This window comes from Panulirus ornatus, chromosome 18 (genome assembly GCF_036320965.1).
Source record: "Panulirus ornatus isolate Po-2019 chromosome 18, ASM3632096v1, whole genome shotgun sequence".
NCBI classification, from domain to species: domain Eukaryota; kingdom Metazoa; phylum Arthropoda; class Malacostraca; order Decapoda; family Palinuridae; genus Panulirus; species Panulirus ornatus.
Window position 1 is genome coordinate 41,721,591 of NC_092241.1, and position 18,206 is coordinate 41,739,796.

Sequence of the window (18,206 nt, forward strand, 5' to 3'; positions counted from 1 at the left end):
CATTAACTACATAGTTATAATTTGTAATGTCAAAGTTACTTTAATTCCATTTGCTACACTTACGTACTTCCACAACAGTTAACAGATAGTATATAGTCTGACACATGCAACACCACACTTATAATAAGAGTCTTATGTACTCCTGCCGGGTTATGATTGACCAGGGTGTACTCCTGCTGGGTTATGATCGACCATAGTGTACTCCTGCTGGGTTATGATCAACCAGAGTGTACTCCTGCTGGGTTATGATCAACCAGAGTGTACTCCTGCTGGGTTATGATCAACCAGAGTGTACTCCTGCTGGGTTATGATCAACCAGAGTGTACTCCTGCTGGGTTATGATCGACCATAGTGTACTCCTGCTGGGTTATGATCGACCATAGTGTACTCCTGCTGGGTTATGATCAACCAGAGTGTACTCCTGCCGGGTTATGATCGACCAGAGTGTACTCCTGCTGGGTTATGATCGACCATAGTGTACTCCTGCTGGGTTATGATCAACCAGAGTGTACTCCTGCTGGGTTATGATCAACCAGAGTGTACTCCTGCTGGGTTATGATCAACCAGAGTGTACTCCTGCTGGGTTATGATCAACCATAGTGTACTCCTGCTGGGTTATGATCAACCAGAGTGTACTCCTGCTGGGTTATGATCAACCATAGTGTACTCCTGCTGGGTTATGATCGACCATAGTGTACTCCTGCTGGGTTATGATCGACCAGGGTGTACTCCTGCTGGGTTATGATCGACCATAGTGTACTCCTACTGGGTTATGATCGACCATAGTGTACTCCTGCTGGGTTATGATCGACCATAGTGTACTCCTGCTGGGTTATGATCGACCATAGTGTACTCCTGCTGGGTTATGATCGACCATAGTGTACTCCTGCTGGGTTATGATCAACCAGAGTGTACTCCTGCTGGGTTATGATCGACCATAGTGTACTCCTGCTGGATTATGATCGACCAGGGTGTACTCCTGCTGGGTTATGATCGACCAGGGTGTATTCCTACTGGGTTATGATCGACCATAGTGTACTCCTGCTGGGTTATGATCGACCATAGTGTACTCCTGCTGGGTTATGATCGACCATAGTGTACTCCTGCTGGGTTATGATCGACCATAGTGTACTCCTGCAGGGTTATGACCGACCAGAGTGTATTCCTACTGGGTTATGATCGACCAGAGTTCACTTCCATATGCAAATTACATAAAAAAAAAAAGCCTCCAATGTTCTATTTCATCATAGAACTGCTTCGTTTTCTTTCGTCAGTCACTACAGATCCTAGGGTCATTTGGTACAACTAGAAATGATATTGTCATACAACACAGTTGAATGATATATTATGAAATGATACGAGTGTAACAGGTTCACACAACTGCACTCAATCTTCTCATACTGACACACTTTGTAAAGTGATAATATGCTAATATGCCCTCACGTTAATCATCAAGTCTATTATGAAAACCGCCTAATGCAGCAGAAAAATGCATCTTATATATATATATATATATATATATATATATATATATATATATATATATATATATATATATATATATATATATGGGAGCGGGGGGCTGGAAATCCTCCCCTCTTTTTTTTTTTTCCCAAAGAAGGAACAGAGAAGGGGGCCAGATGAGGATATTCCCTCAAAGGCCTAGTCCTCTGTTCTTAACGCTACCTTGCTAATGCGGGAAATGGCGAATAGTATGAAAGAAAAAAAAAAAAAAAAATATATATATATATATATATATATATATATATATATATTATCCCTGGGGATAGGGGATTAAGAATACTTCCCACGTATTCCCTGCGTGTCGTAGAAGGCGACTAAAAGAGGAGGGAGCGGGGGGCTGGAAATCCTCCCCTCTCGTTTTTTTTTTTTTTTAATTTTCCAAAAGAAGGAACAGAGGGGGCCAGGTGAGGATATTCCAAAAAAGGCCCAGTCCTCTGTTCTTAACGCTACCTCGCTAACGCGGGAAATGGCGATTAGTTTAAAAGAAAAAGAAAGGATATATATATATATATATGTATATATATATATATATATATATATATATATATATATATATATATATATATATATATATATGTATATATATATATATATATATATATATATATATATATATATATATATATATATATATATATTCATCACTCAGTCAAACTTATCGACGTTTCCTGCTTTAGCAAGGTAGCGCCAAGAAACAGACGAAGAAAAGCCGCGTCCGCTCACATCCATTCTCTAGCTGTTATGTGTATCAAATATGTAATGTACACATGATATATGATGTAAATTGTTTACCATTACATACTGAGCATCGAACCCCGGACCATCTGTGTGTCAGCCAGGTAGCCTAATCCTCTAGTGATGGTGTTTTTAGCTGGCAGTGTTTGGGGAGTCAGACTGCCTGGCTGCCACACAGATGTACCGGGGTTCGATTCTTGGGGTGTAGTGGTAAGTAGTTTACTTGTGTGTGTGTGTGTGTGTGTGTGTGTGTGTGTGTGTATCATTAATGATTAACGTGACATTCTGTGCAGTAGACAGAACCGTACTGGCTAGCGTCATCGGTCGTGTTGGTCTGTTATTGTAGCAGGTGTTGTCAGGCCAGACCCTGTCATCAGTAAGTGCTGGGGGATATCGTGGCCACGAGAGCCTCCCGTGCACGAGTAAGATTCCTAGTTTCACCGTTGGCGGCGTGGCACATTTATACTGAATGATCTATGTCTTCCACAATGTGAGGGACTGATTCTTGCTTTTTGTATGGATTCATGTTACTTTCTGGCATTGACCTACATAACTCAGTTTTTGTATGGATTCATGTTACTTTCTGGCATTGACCTACATAACTCAGTTATGTGAATTGAAATAGTAATAACAAATATATATATATATATATATATATATATATAGAGAGAGAGAGAGAGAGAGAGAGAGAGAGAGAGAGAGAGAGAGAGAGAGAGAGAGAGAGAGAGACAGAGAGACAGACAGACAGACAGAGACAGAAAAAATTTTTAGACGTTGCATTTTTCTTCTTTCTTCCCACTTCTGATTTGTCAAGAACACTATCACAAACATCTCCATTCTACCCTCAAATACATTTCCTCTCGTGATTTGTTAAGTTTGTAAATTTTTCATAGGAAGCTCCACTTTCATCAGAGAATTAACATTTTCAGTGAAAATATATGCTCAAGAAAAAAATTGAAAGGGCAAAGTCATTATGTGTAATTTAGTGGAAAATTTACCAGAGATAATGATATCTTTGGAACTACCCATCCATCCCATGCTCACTTACCTTGTTATCTGTGATAGACATAAGAAATATCAAGCAAGAGAAGACTACATATGCTGATAGATTCACAACCTCAACCCTTCAACAGAAAATATTATATATATACATATACATATATATATATATATATATATATATATATATATATATATATATATATATATATATATATTTATATTCGTATATATATATATATATATATATATATATATATATATATATATATATATATATATATATATATATATATATATATATTCGTATATATATATATATATATATATATATATATATATATATATATATATATATATATATATATATATATGTCTGTGTGTGTGTGTGTGTGTGTGTGTGTGTGTAACTGTACGAGATCTGGTCTCCAGCCCTGGCGGTGGCTAGTGGCGCTCATGGCCTCTTATCCTATTACGCGTGTTGGAATCCAAGCTGGAGTACGTGTGCATTTAACGACAGGTGTAAATCCTTAATAATTAATGGGTATTACAAGCGCACGGGGGGGCGGGGGGCCTCCCTCCCAACCAACACCGTCGCACGCCCGAGGTCGCGGGATCTTAGAAGTCAGCTGAAGGTGGTTTGTAGTGACTCTCCCGGGTGTTTGTAGTGACTCTCCCGGGTGTTTGTAGTGACTCTCCCGGGTGTTTGTAGTGACTCTCCCGGGTGTTTGTAGTGACTCTCCTGGGTGTTTTCTTTGCTTGGCTTCAGGTTCTCCCTCGCTGGAAAATGGTGTTTGTAAGAGAGAGAGAGAGAGAGAGAGAGAGAGAGAGAGAGAGAGAGGTAGTAAGATATAGAGACCGTGGTAGAGGGTTTTTTTTTCTATCATTCCTTTCCTCCTCGTGACTTAAGGTTTCTCAGTTGTCCACTACACTACAAACGGATTAATTGGCCACTGGAGGAGGAGGAGGAGGAGGAGGAGGTGTTGTGGATGCTGCCGGAGGTGAGGTAGGAAGGAGTGAGACTCTCCCTGACACTTATGGTCTGGGGGATGGGGTATGGAACGTCGCATACTCAAAAACTTCAAGAGGCTCTGAGGTCAGTGCAAGTCCTTAGACGTCTGAGGGAGACTGAGATGCTCCTTCCAGAGGTCCTGCGGCGACAACCTCTTCTGGATTGTTTAAGTGGCTCCCTGGCAGGTGTTACCCGACGTGTCAGTGTAGTGAGGACACTAGCCTGTGATCCCCTCCCGTCGAAGATGGTAGCTTTGCAAGTCTTTCCAGAGGTCGAGATCATGCGACTAGCTTTTCTGTCAACAGTACCTTCGGCTGGGGAGGTAACCCTTGCGAGGGGCCGCTGGCAAGAGCCGAGGCGGGAAGCCGCAGATGGAGAAGGGGACACGGAAGGAAGGGACTGAGGATTACACCCAGGTGGCACAGAGGAGAAGGCTTTGTATGGCCGGGTAAAAAACGTGAAGAGGTAACGCCGAGGGTGGGGCCGCTGATTAGGAGAGCCGCAGGTCAGCGAACACTCAGCGAACTGCGGCAGAGGAAAGCATGTATGAAACACGATAAAGGAGAGAAATATATGAGAATGACAGAGAAGACGCGGGGTAAAGGTAGGCAAAGGTGGCAGAGAGGGAAGAGAGGTGGAAGATTTCCTAGTGTAATATGTAGGTCGCCTGGCGCCGACTTCGCCATTCTCATTGTAACAAAGTATAAATAAACATTATGTAACATGCAGACGTTTTTTATAGTTTTCTTTGTAACAGCAAAATTTTCTCACAGAACCATCTTCGCTAACGATAATAATATAAGTGACCCGTAATTAATTGCAAGTGACTGACAATGGTAGGCTAGAAAATCAGTGATATTGTGTCAGAGAAACCATTTACCCATTACGGTCCCTTTATGTTTTAACAGATAGCACATGCTGGACCATGGGCTCAGGAGAGGGAAAAAATAATTTTCTGACTAAGAAGGGCGCCGCCCGTTCAGTGCTCGTGCACAGGGGGACTATACCTCCATTTAAGTGGCCAAACTCGGCAACAATGAAGGCTGAGCCACCCTCGCGTCGACACGCCAATCCACTTAGATATTACTTCCAAAACTAAAGACGTTGTGTTTGTGTAGTGTGCTTATCATAGGAGTTATTATGCTGCCTTCCTGCCCAGAACTGAAAGTATAATGGGAAAACATCTCTTGTCTTACAAAGCAGGAGTGTTCATGACATCATGACTCGAGAGCTCATGGTGGAATCTTTGAAATCATGTTTTTTACCGGAGCCTCATAAAAAGAATTTAGGACTATGATCATCATAAATACTTAGTGTTTTGTTATTGATTTATAACGATAATTTCGCAGTGAATCATTTCCGAGAAGGAGGATATATCAAGACTTGTATTTAAACCAATTATCGCAATTATTTTCGTAAATGTTACCTCGACGCCGAAGCCTTTATTATGTACGTAAAAGGTAAAACATCGTCACTTTAAGTCAGAGTAAATATACAGACGTCCAGGTGTGGATTACTTGAGTAAAGGGTTAGCTGTAAACTGGATGGACACACACACACACACACACACACACACACACACACACACACACACACACACACACTTGACACATCACACTACTCAAGTGTGACGCAGAATCACTAGAGGGACTAACACACACACACACACACACACACACACACACACACACACACACACGTGTCCGTTCTCCAGATCAAAAGTGACCGCGTGTGTTTTTCTTTGCCTCAAGAAAAGAAAAATGCGTAATAAAATTGCTATGTACGAGGATTATTCCATAAGTTCTTTATCCTCGTAAATCTCCGACAATGATTCTTTAAAGCTAACATTACGTGATTTAGATTTAACAGGAAGATTCTCTGAGGCTGACATGACGAGAATCAAATGTACTTCCCAGTGGACGATCACTGAGTGAGGAATTAATATTATTGACGTTCATCTAATGATCGTCATTTCTCTATGGTTGTCTAGTGTGGGCAAGAGGCTTCCTCCCCTCATCTCCTGTAACTTTCCAGACCGCGGCCGCTGTCACCTGCAAGGCATCTGAGAGGCACAGACGATTCCAGGAAAGTTGTTCCTTCTCTCACTCTTACCTGGTGAGAGCCAGACCAGTCTAAGCACCAGTGGAGTATGTGTTGTGTAGAGGGAGGGAGGGAAGGAAGGGGGGTAATACAAAGGTCCCCCTCGGTTATCAGTTGATGACCACGCCAGTGTTTGTGGTGGGGTTGGTGACGGGACGGAGCAACCACTTCTGCGTTTGTTTGTTGGGGGGTGTTAGAGATGGGTTGGAGGGTGACTGCTTCAGTATGTCGAGATATGGTGATGGGATGGAGATGACCAATGGGTGTTTGCAGAGGCTGCTGGTAATGAGGTGGGGTGACCACTTCAGCTTCTGTTGGGTAGTTGGTGAAGGGATGGGATGACCATTCCTGGTGTTTGTAGAAGTGTTGGCGATGGGACGAGATGACGACTCCTAGGAACTCTCATTAAGACCTCCCAGACTTAAACTTATGGGTTGAATTAAGGCCATTTTCTTGTGTGTTTGTAACTACGATTAAAAGCAGATCTCCAGGAATAGATTCCCATCCAGTGTCCCACTTCATGTTGTCTGGTTCGTTCCTTAACTCCACCACCACCTGCCAGTACCATTACAAGGAGGAGGTTGGGCCGCCGGCTGCCGGGCCTCTCCCAGAACACCTTACATACTACCTCCCACTTCAATTAATATGCAAATGAACCTGCGTCCTTATTTTGATAAACGGGTTAAAATCTCCCGGTCTGAGCGTCAAAGGAGAGTTGAGGTTTTCTTTCTCGTAAGGTAAGACCTGTTAGTGCGGTGGTTGAGGTGAGGGGCGGGCGGTGTGTGGCCTGGCTGCTGGCAGAGTTGAGGTCGCACCAGCTCGCATGTGGAAACGACGCGTCGTTTTTATTATAACCCAACCTTCAGCTTCTTTCGTGTTTCCCATATATATATATATATATATATATATATATATATATATATATATATATATATATATATATATATATATATATATATATATATATTGATACTATTTTGTTCGCCAGTCATTTGCTTGATGATTCCCTGTGCGCCAGTCTGTTAGTTCTTTGATAAGTCACTTCGCCGATGTTCTGTACGCTAGTGTGTCAGTTTGCTGGTAATTCTTGTACTAGGGAGAAGATGAAGTACACAAGTATGTTTTATGTATTCTCATACGGTAGCCTGACGGAAGCAATCAGTCATAACTCTGCAATTACATTATTATCTTACCTGAATTCTCTCTTCTCCTGCTTTGCAAAATCCTCGATGCTGACCTAAAACATTATGGTTAAACTTATAGATTTCTTTCCTTTCAAATCAGTATTTCCGAAGTTCAGTTTAGAAATCAGTTGGAACACATATTGTCTGTTGTGATCATCACCACTTGCTCTGCGACGCCTCAAACGTGAAGCAAACTTTTCCGGAACTACGTTCATCCAGAGGAACTAAAACATCACATTAACATGAAAAAAATGAAATCGAGTCATTCGTCATCCACGTCAAGCCATCACAACCTTGTGCATCTCCGTGGATGGATGAGCAGAAAAATAATTGCAGTACGCGAGAATGAGAAAAAGAAAGTTAGAATGAACACGCGCGTCTGGCCTCCACGCGTGGGACAAGAATGTCGGAGCGGACGTCTACCCCACCCCGTCGCTGACAGCACACTGACCCCCTCACTGCCCCGTTGCTCTGACGGGACGCGGGACAGGGGGGCGGAGCTTCAACAGACGAGGGGAAGCGAGGCGTTTATCACGGAATCCGAGGGGGAATGGTGGGTCCTCGCTCAAAAGAAAGCGGTGATGTGTGTTGTTGAGGGAATGTATCGGGGTCTCCGGCCGAATATTCTACTTTCCCAGACCCATTTGTTTGGACAAGTTCTCCATTCTCGTTGTCTTAAACTTTGTTCTATACAAACGCGCGGGAGATGACTCCATGGTTCCCCTCCCACTAGGATAAGGCTGGGATCATGTTAGGTCTGGCACAGCTCCCAGGGTGAGGTGGGTGGGAGACGCCAGACGTAGACACCTGAGTTTTAGACACGCCCAGACACACCTGGGCTGTTGTCACACACCCAAATCCCCAAGCCCAGACATATGTGGGCTGTAGACGCACACAAGACTCCAAGCATAAGCACTTCTGGAGACACCACACACAAACACACACACTCGGCTGTGGACACATCCTCACACCCATAGGGTCGAGGAGTGACCAGTTTCCACCAACGTGGACACACACATCCAGCTAGGACGAACTTCCTGTTTCGAATCATACACAGTATTGTATCGTAGATGTGTTGTCAGCACAGTATTTTTTCAAAATATAGAAATATCTTTTGATTAACGCTTGCGTTATCAATGTATGTTTGTATGTCTGTAGTTGTGTGTGTGTGTGTGTGTGTGTGTGTGTGTGTGTGTGTGTGTTAGTGTCATTAGATATTTTCATTTAATTATTCATACGATACAGGAAGGGAGTTCTACACTCGGGGGACCACTTCTCTGTACGTTTCTCTGCTATCACTTAACATTCTAATCATTTGTATGCTGTTCGCATTTACAAACTTACCACGTAGTTAATTCCACACACATACGAAAAAAGTACTTGACATATCTTCTACTAAATTCTTTTTTTCCGTTTCATAATGTGGCCTCTGGTTGTGCTGTCTTCTCATCGTTCGAAGAACTGTTTAATATTATAACATCTGGTTGATTGCCTTAAGGCAACGATCATCACCTTTACTCTTCTCTTTCCCATTTTGGACAAAATCATGATCTCTCATCACTCGCTGTGGCTCAGCTTTCATAATTCTGGTGCCATCTTTTTTTTTCTTTTGTTTTCCTCCTAGCCTTTTCTACTAGATGTTTCTACCTTTTTAAGTAGAAGAACCAAACTTGTGAAACCTGTATATTTTTCATAGCCTAACATGCGATATAAACAGTTTGCTGAACATATCCTCAAACATGTGGTTGGATGCAATCCTAATGTTTACTACGAGACACTTTGTTTCTCTTGCAATTCTCCGAAGGTGAAACTCTAGTGGACTGATTAGATACAGTCGACTCCCTAGTCCCTCTCACACCCGCATTCCTGAAGCGTATTTCTTGACTGACAATACACGTATCAAGGCCTTCCTGTACTGTGTCCCAGTTGGGTTGAAACATCAGCCATGTCTCTGACCAACTTCAGAATTCTTTTTAGGTCACTTTGTAAGTTGACGCAATCCTCATTAGCTCTTTACTTCGCTCAACACCCCGGCATCATCTGCAAACATATTCAGGTATGAGTCCAGTCCTTCTGGCCAGTCAGTTGTGTAGATCAAGGAGAGTCGTGCAGATGTGTATGTATGTTTTGGTGTTTCTTTGTTTGTACAATTATCTATCTGTATTTACGTATGTGCACACTATAGGGAGGAAGTTAGCTTTAAACCCGCGATGCCCCATATCCTGAATTCTCTTTATTTACGACGAGAGTTTGTTATTATTCAGGTCTAGCGCGTAGCACTTACTGCTGGAAGAATTAGAGTTAAGAGCAGAATCTCTTGTGACTTTTATGTGTTGTCAAGTGGTATGTGTAATCCAACAACGCACATGTATAAGAAACAGAAAGTGAAAACTTCAACTTTGGCAAAGAAGTGGAACTTGAGAGCCACTGTAATGATGGCTTATTGCGTCACCGTCACTAACCTTTTCGATACTCAGAGGGATAGTACGTCCATGGCTGGTGGCTGCTCCCCACCTACTGCAGGCAGTGTGTGTGTGTGTGTGTGTGTGTGTGTGTCTGTGTGAGTGGCGGCCCCCTTGGGAAAGGCTAGGTTCGCCAGTCCACTATCCCCCAGCCTCGCCTGGCCACCATTAACTAATAAGATTACACTAATTGTCTCTAAATAAGCATAATAACCTTAACTGACTTTACCTCTTCTTCAACGATTATTTTCCTGAATAACTTTTGTTCGTGTGAGCTTAATTAACAAAGTTTTGTCAATAATCGGTTGGTTAAGCTGGTGGGTTGAGTCAGTGGGGGAGGTTCACTGCTCGTGAGTGAGTCAGCGGGGGAGGGTCACTGCCGGTGGGTTGAGTCACTGACAAAGGGTGACATCTGGTAGGTTGAGTCAGTGTGGGAGATTCACTGCTGGTAGGTTGAGCAGCGGGGCTTAGGATCACTGCTGGCAGGTTGTAACTCGTATCCCCTTACCCCCCCCCCCCGCTCTCTCTCTCTCTCTCTCTCTCTCTCTCTCTCTCTCTCTCTCTCTCTCTCTCTCTCTCTCTCTCTCTCTCTCTCTCTCTCTCTCTCTCTCTCTCTCTCTCTCTCTCTCTCTCTCTCTCTCTCTCTCTCTCTCTCTCTCTCTCTCTCTCTCTCTCTCTCTCTCTCTCTCTCTCTCTCTCTCTCTCTCTCTCTCTCTCTCTCTCTCTCTCTCTCTCTCTCTCTCTCTCTCTCTCTCTCTCTCTCTCTCTCTCTCTCTCTCTCTCTCTCTCTCTCTCTCTCTCTCTCTCTCTCTCTCTCTCTCTCTCTCTCTCTCTCTCTCTCTCTCTCTCTCTCTCTCTCTCTCTCTCTCTCTCTCTCTCTCTCTCTCTCTCTCTCTCTCTCTCTCTCTCTCTCTCTCTCTCTCTCTCTCTCTCTCTCTCTCTCTCTCTCTCTCTCTCTCTCTCTCTCTCTCTCTCTCTCTCTCTCTCTCTCTCTCTCTCTCTCTCTCTCTCTCTCTCTCTCTCTCTCTCTCTCTCTCTCTCTCTCTCTCTCTCTCTCTCTCTCTCTCTCTCTCTCTCTCTCTCTCTCTCTCTCTCCAAATTGTGCGCCAACACTTCAGTCGCTGTCAAGATCGCTTTCCTTACTCCAGGTTGCCGTCTGTTTTTCCATCCTCGCCTACACGTGGGTTGTTGGCTTTCGTAAACGCGCACTTTCTTCACGTCATACATGATAGACAACAACACATAGATCACGTTACGCTTTATTGTTAACTCTACATTATCCTGCGGTGAGCTTGACGCGCTACCCCATAAGTACATAGTCTGGTCCTGTATCATGTGTTACAGCAAAACACATGGTTCTCCTGTAACAGACATACAGATCTTGAGGATTACAGTTGAACTCTTGCGTGACACCACAACACAGCCTGTGGTGTCGGCAGGGCTTAGAGAGAACACTTTAGTTGCCTACACCTAGGGTCGCCACCCAAGTGAGGGTCGCATGGATGTCCCTGAGGGTCGTGGTAAGGTCTCGGGGGTGGTGGAGGGAAGGGAGAATATTTGAGGCAAATTTGAAATATTACGATGATAATCTTATAATGAAACTGGGGAATTGTGGGGAATGACGAAGATACTGACAGAGGTAAAATGCGTCCGAATAGATGAAGTCTGAATATCTACTTGACACACGCTCGTGTCACGCTCATAGCGGTACGCGTAGTCACCCAGCGTGAGCGTGAAGTGTGACGCTCGTCCCTCAGTACACATGTTGCCACGTGCGAGGGTTCACTGGTGTGCTGGAGAAGGTTGAGATCGTAGCTTACAGAAACAAAGCAAGTTTTGGCTTCCATCTTGTGCGTTGAAGCTGTGAAGATGACGTGTTGATGTAAAGCATCGCCTGGTCAGAGGCTGGATGATTGTGTGGCCTTGAACGGTAAGATGTGGTCATTGGCCATTTCCCCGTTCAAGGTCATATAACCATACATAGTCCCAAGAACGTCGCTTGTTTCCCCTAGTTCTTGTAATTAGTGGCCGCTTACGTGTGGCGTGTGCGTGCGTGTGAACGTTGCGTGAACAATATATTGTAACGTACACAGCGTATTACATGTATCAGCCCTTTGGGTCACCAGGCCAGGAATACATTGTACTTAGAGTCACGATCAAAAGCGTTTGTGAAGCCTCACCGTAGAGCAACATGATGAACTGCGACGATCGCAGCACTAGTAGCCTAGACTGGACGTCAGATAACTGATAGTAAAGGAGACTGGCATCCTGATATCTTCTCCAGTGCCTACGTTACAATCTCATTCCCTCAATATTACTCGAAGTGATCGGGATGAAACTTATTGATTCTGGCGGGTCCGGTGGTGGAGCCAAGATCGACGTTGCTCCCATGTAGTTCTGGCCGACGATAGCTAGAGTCCGGCAGGCAGACTCGCCTCCTCCCGAGGGATATTGTTAGTATCATCAGAGCTTTTGTTATACTAGCAAAACTTTATACTATGATAAAAGAAAATACGAGTGAAGTAATCGCCTATGTGTTCTGCCATCAGGAAGTAACACCGAGAATGTTTACGTAGGCAGTATACTGCAGAAATTAACAAAGAGCTAATTGTAGTGGGTATGTAAACATTAGGCCAGTCCCCTGGCGTTCACTAACCTGACGCATGTGTACGATCAATACCAGGTCTATAGAGGAGCTCTTGGCCAGCCCCCTCCACCCACCACCTGTGGCCCTCTGACCCCTCCCCTGCCACCGTCCTGCCCCCTTGTCTATTCACTCCCCTGCTACAATATTGCCCCCTCCTCTACCTTTATTATGCCTCTACCCCTGGTTATGTCCAGCCCCCTCTCCAGCACATATCCTGCCTCTTTCCCCCGCCTCTTCCCTGCCCCTTCCTCCGACCGTGCCCCGCCTTTCCCCCCAACCTCCATCCTGACCCCTTCCTCAACCCTCCACCCCTCCCATCCTTACCCATCCTCTCACTCTAACCATCTCCCTTTGGGCTGATAATCTTATTAAACTGTCACCTGAACTAATTACAGTAATAAGGAAATCTTAAATAATCATTTCGATTCAGTGTTTACTGTCCAAGATTCGTCAAATGTACCACTACCACAAAACGTATTTCAAACTGAAGAAAATGAGGAATTAGACATATACGATATTGCTTACGCTGAAGTACATAATATCAAGAAAATTTAAGGCATAATTACTCAAGTGGTCGAGACGACATCTCTCCTATAGTATTGAGAGACGTAAACCGACAAATAGCATTTCCGATCACCTAAATTTTCGACAGATTTCTGAAATGGGGAAAAGTGCGCCCAGAAACAGAAACATGCTAATGGATATAAAATATGCACTTCGTACTACCCCCTTGTCATCTATACTTCAACTCCAGGATGATTGTTAGAAACACCAGTTTAAGATAAGATCGTTATATTTGCAAAATATGTTAACCAGTCATCGCCATGGATTTGAAATAACGAGTAACCAGTTACCACCATAGATTTGAAATAACGAGTAACCAATCATCGTCATGGATTTGAAATAACGAGTAACCAATTATCGCCATGGATTTGAAATAACGAGTAACCAATCATCGTCATGGATTTGAAATAACGAGTAACCAGTTACCACCATAGATTTGAAATAACGAGTAACCAATCATCGCCATGGATTTGAAATAACGAGTAACCAATTATCGCCATGGATTTGAAATAACGAGTAACCAATTACCACCATAGATTTGAAATAACGAGTAACCAATCATCGTCATGGATTTGAAATAACGAGTAACCAATCATCGCCATGGACTTGAAATAACGAGTAACCAATCATCGTCATGGATTCTTTAGTCATATATGTTATGAATGACATTCCAAATAGCCACAGATGTTATGTACTTAGACTTTCATAAAACCTTTCGACAAATTACCACTCAAAAAAATGAAAGTTAGCTAACGCTAAAGCACACGTCAAAGGAAATCGATCTTGATCGCAGATGGCGGGCCGGCTCACAGACAGGAAACGCCACAGGTTATTAAATGGTCAAGCGACCCCGCTGGCTGAACGTGACAAGCGGGGTACCACAAGGATCATACACACATACTCTTCATTTTCTTTAGCAGTGGTCATGTATGCAGGACCCACCTGTACAGTCTGAAAAGTTGCCAGTAACACGAAATTAGCCCACACAAAGTAAAACTACCGAGAGATTCAAATTGATTTAGACTTCAGTGTTGACAGATACAATATTAACCGTTTTGTCGATAAGAATATCAGGCATGGATATAGAAAGCATGATTATTATTATTACAAGTAATAACAGAATAGTTAACCGCAATGACCTAGAGTCCTGGTCAGAATTCACATGGGATACGCTGTTCAGTTCTGGTTACCAAAGACGAAGAAAAACCAGAACAAATTCAGAGAAAAGCGACAATACTGAATCAGTTACACAGAAGTACGATATGAAAAAGACCCAGACACCTGAAAAATTTTCTCTGTAAAAGCCCACACTCGTAGCAGATCTAATGCAAGTTTTCAAAATATTAGATGAATTCCACACCATAGTGTACGAAAATTTATTTGCATTAGATAGATTGAACGACCCGAGATAAGGATATGAAATGGAAAGGAAGAAAATGTAACACTGGGAAAAGTTTTTGCATCTGTTGGATGGTAAAATACTGGAATAATTTCCAGACGAAGATGTCACTGGAAAAACTATTAATACTTCCTAATATTTCATGAAGTATTTACATTTATTGCTTTGAAAATCAATTTTTCCCCCATTTCAGTTGTGAGGTTTCTCCCAAGAGAAGCCTACTGCAGGCAGAGTGGCAACCTCGTCCTGTTCACATCTTTCTATCAAATTTCCTAAATGGTATTCCTTCGCATCTTATTTTCCTGCCGGCTGTTAAACGGGAGGGAGTGGTGGCGAGGGAGTGGTGGCTTCTACTGTTTCTGCCACACATAAGATTATGATCTCAAGTTCACAACTGTTGTCCTCTAGCAGATAATCTCGTCGTTGACCATCAAGTCTCCTGTTGTCTGTCCTTCCCATATCATCCTACTCCCTTATCTTTTCCCTGAACCCTCTTTTTCCTGCTCCTCTTCCTCTATTCTGCCCCTCCCTTACCCCTCGCCTGCCCCTTCACCCACTCGTCTTCCGCCGCAGCCCCTTCCTTTCTTTTACCATTTCCCCAACTCCTCAATCAACCTCCCCCCCCCACATCCCCCTTATTCTTGAACCTTCCTCACCCTTCTCCTGCCCCCCTAACCTTCTCCACTTTTGCCCCGTCTCCAACTCCTCTTCAGCCTCTCCGCTACACCTCTTCTGTTGTGCACTGTTGCTCTACTTCTCCTGGAGATAACGCACAATTAAACTAGTCCCCGTCAGATAGTATGCAAATATTGCGTGGTATACTTCATTTTTTACTTAAGACGTTACAAAATTATCCTCTTCGTATCTCCCAACGAAAGGAATACTGTATCACCTGATGTTACACTGACAAGAACTGCAACACTGCCAAATTGGACCACTCGTATTTATGATTCGTTTTATATTACCATTTTGAAGACCTTATTGATAATGAACTTTAACCTTATTACCATCTTCTTTGACTCATTTCCCATGGGATATTTTTCCCTTACCTTCTAATTCTTTTTAGTCCTTTCTAACCTTGTAAGTCATGACCATTTTCAATGGGGCTGTTCCTAGAACTTTTCCATTTGTTTATCTTTGACCCTGTGGCTTTTTTCCCTTGAGGGACATTCTTTTTTCCTTGCGATGTTTCCCTCGCTGAAACAAATTTCTTTCCTATTTTTTCCCTGAGTAGCATTTGATACGAGCCTGATACACAGAAGTCATCGTGATATGCAGCCTTCATTCTTTTACATACCTGGAACAAACTTAAGTTCTCTTTCAACTCATGTTTGCGATGATAGTCAGTTAAAGAGCAGCTAGTCAGCGTAGGGGAATCACATGGAAAAACTGTAGAGAATGAAGTCAAAATATGAGAAATGAATGGCAGATTCAAGAGTGTTTTCACAGTGGAAGCCGCTATAGCCCCAACACCAGAAAGATGGAATAGGGAAGAGGTCTTAGAAAGCATTGAAATTTCATGAAAAAGACATAGACTGTAAAAGACCTTAGCTCACAGAATGACAACAGTCCTAAGGAAGTTCCCTCGTAGGTAATGAAGAAGTATTCAGATAAGCTTGACAGGCCACTTGAAATGTTTTTTGAATTATCGCAGGAGGAAGGGCGGCCGGGAAGTTATATGGTCGTCAAATTACTGTAAGAGATAATCGGAAAGCAGTTGGAGGACTACTTGAGACGAAATAAGCGTGAAACAAACGGAGACAGGGAAAGATCATTGGTAAGAAGCCTGACACTTCTGTGAGAGTGTGAGATCTGTTTTAGGCAAAAGAGAAGGAGAGCTGGATTGCGTGTGAGTGCATCCAGATCTGTAGGGAGCAAAAACAAAATAAAACCTACAGAAGAGGGAAAGTGAACCAACATTACGGCGTGGGACAAGGGGGTCAAGTTTGAAAGTTAGCCTGGGATATTTTATATGTCGTACCGCTTTCGACTCAACTCTCAAGTAAGGATGTAGAGTTGAATATATTTTTTCTTTTGGATGATGCCAGGGTCCTGAGGGAAGTGACGAATCATTAGAACTGCATCAAAGTACAAGCGAACCTAAACAAACTGCAGGACTGTTAATGACACTGAACCCAGGTAAAAGCAAAGGTATGAGAATGAGGCGCATTAAAAGAAGACCTTGAAACGAATATGATCCAACAGGAATCAAGCTGCAGGAATCTGTGTGTGAGAGAGACGTAGTAGTCGACATTGTACCTAACATGTTCGTGTCCGAGGGGGACTGTACAGGAAACAAAGTATCCGCTGGTAAGTATAAAAATCTCATTCACGTAAAAAATAAAGGATAATATCCAGCAAAGTATTCTCATCGTATATTAGAGCAAAACTAGAATACGTTTCTCTAGATTGGCCACTGCATTAGCTAGATTAGGCCAGGCAAGTAATTAGAAGAGTTCATATCAGCTACACTTCCATGTACTCAGGCTGGACCCCAGCCCCACACTTCCATGTACTAAGGCTGGACCCCAGCTCACACTTCCATGTACTGAGGCTGGACCCCAGCCCCACACTTCCATGTACTGAGGCTGGACCTCAGCCCCACACTTCCATGCACTCAGGCTGGACCCCAGCCCCACACTTCCATGTACTCAGGCTGGACCCCAGCCCCACACTTCCATGTACTCAGGCTGGACCCCAGCCCCACACTTCCATGTACTGAGGCTGGACCTCAGCCCCACACTTCCATGTACTCAGGCTGGACCCCAGCCCCACACTTCCATGTACTCAGGCTGGACCTCAGCCCCACACTTCCATGTACTCAGGCTGGACCCCAGCCCCACACTTCCATGTACTCAGGCTGGACCCCAGCCCCACACTTCCATGTACTCAGGCTGGACCCCAGCCCCACACTTCCATGTACTCAGGCTGGACCCCAGCCCCACACTTCCATGTACTCAGGCTGGACCTCAGCCCCACACTTCCATGTACTCAGGCTGGACCCCAGCCCCACACTTCCATGTACTCAGGCTGGACCCCAGCCCCACACTTCCATGTACTCAGGCTGGACCCCAGCCCCACACTTCCATGTACTCAGGCTGGACCTCAGCCCCACACTTCCATGTACTCAGGCTGGACCCCAGCCCCACACTTCCATGTACTCAGGCTGGACCTCAGCCCCACACTTCCATGTACTCAGGCTGGACCCCAGCCCCACACTTCCATGTACTCAGGCTGGACCTCAGCCTCACACTTCCATGTACTCAGGCTGGACCTCAGCCCCACACTTCCATGTACTCAGGCTGGACCCCAGCCCCACACTTCCATGTACTCAGGCTGGACCTCAGCCCCACACTTCCATGTACTGAGGCTGGACCCCAGCCCCACACTTCCATGTACTCAGGCTGGACCTCAGCCTCACACTTCCATGTACTCAGGCTGGACCTCAGCCCCACACTTCCATGTACTCAGGCTGGACCCCAGCCCCACACTTCCATGTACTCAGGCTGGACGCTGGACCCCAGCCCCACACTTCCATGTACTGAGGCTGGACCCCAGCCCCACACTTCCATGTACTCAG

The 18,206-nt window shown here is 44.1% G+C and overlaps 1 protein-coding gene across 2 annotated transcripts in view; it reads right to left on the reverse strand.

Moving 5' to 3' along the window:
* The window catches only part of LOC139755034 (uncharacterized), an 814,342-nt gene extending 806,341 nt beyond the window's left edge, over positions 1-8,001 (reverse strand). For both annotated transcript variants that reach the window (XM_071672994.1, XM_071672993.1), the window contains exon 1: positions 7,564-8,001. The gene's annotated coding sequence lies outside the window, so the exon portion shown is untranslated. The remainder of the gene's footprint in view (positions 1-7,563) is intronic.
* Positions 8,002-18,206: the final 10,205 nt, after the last annotated feature.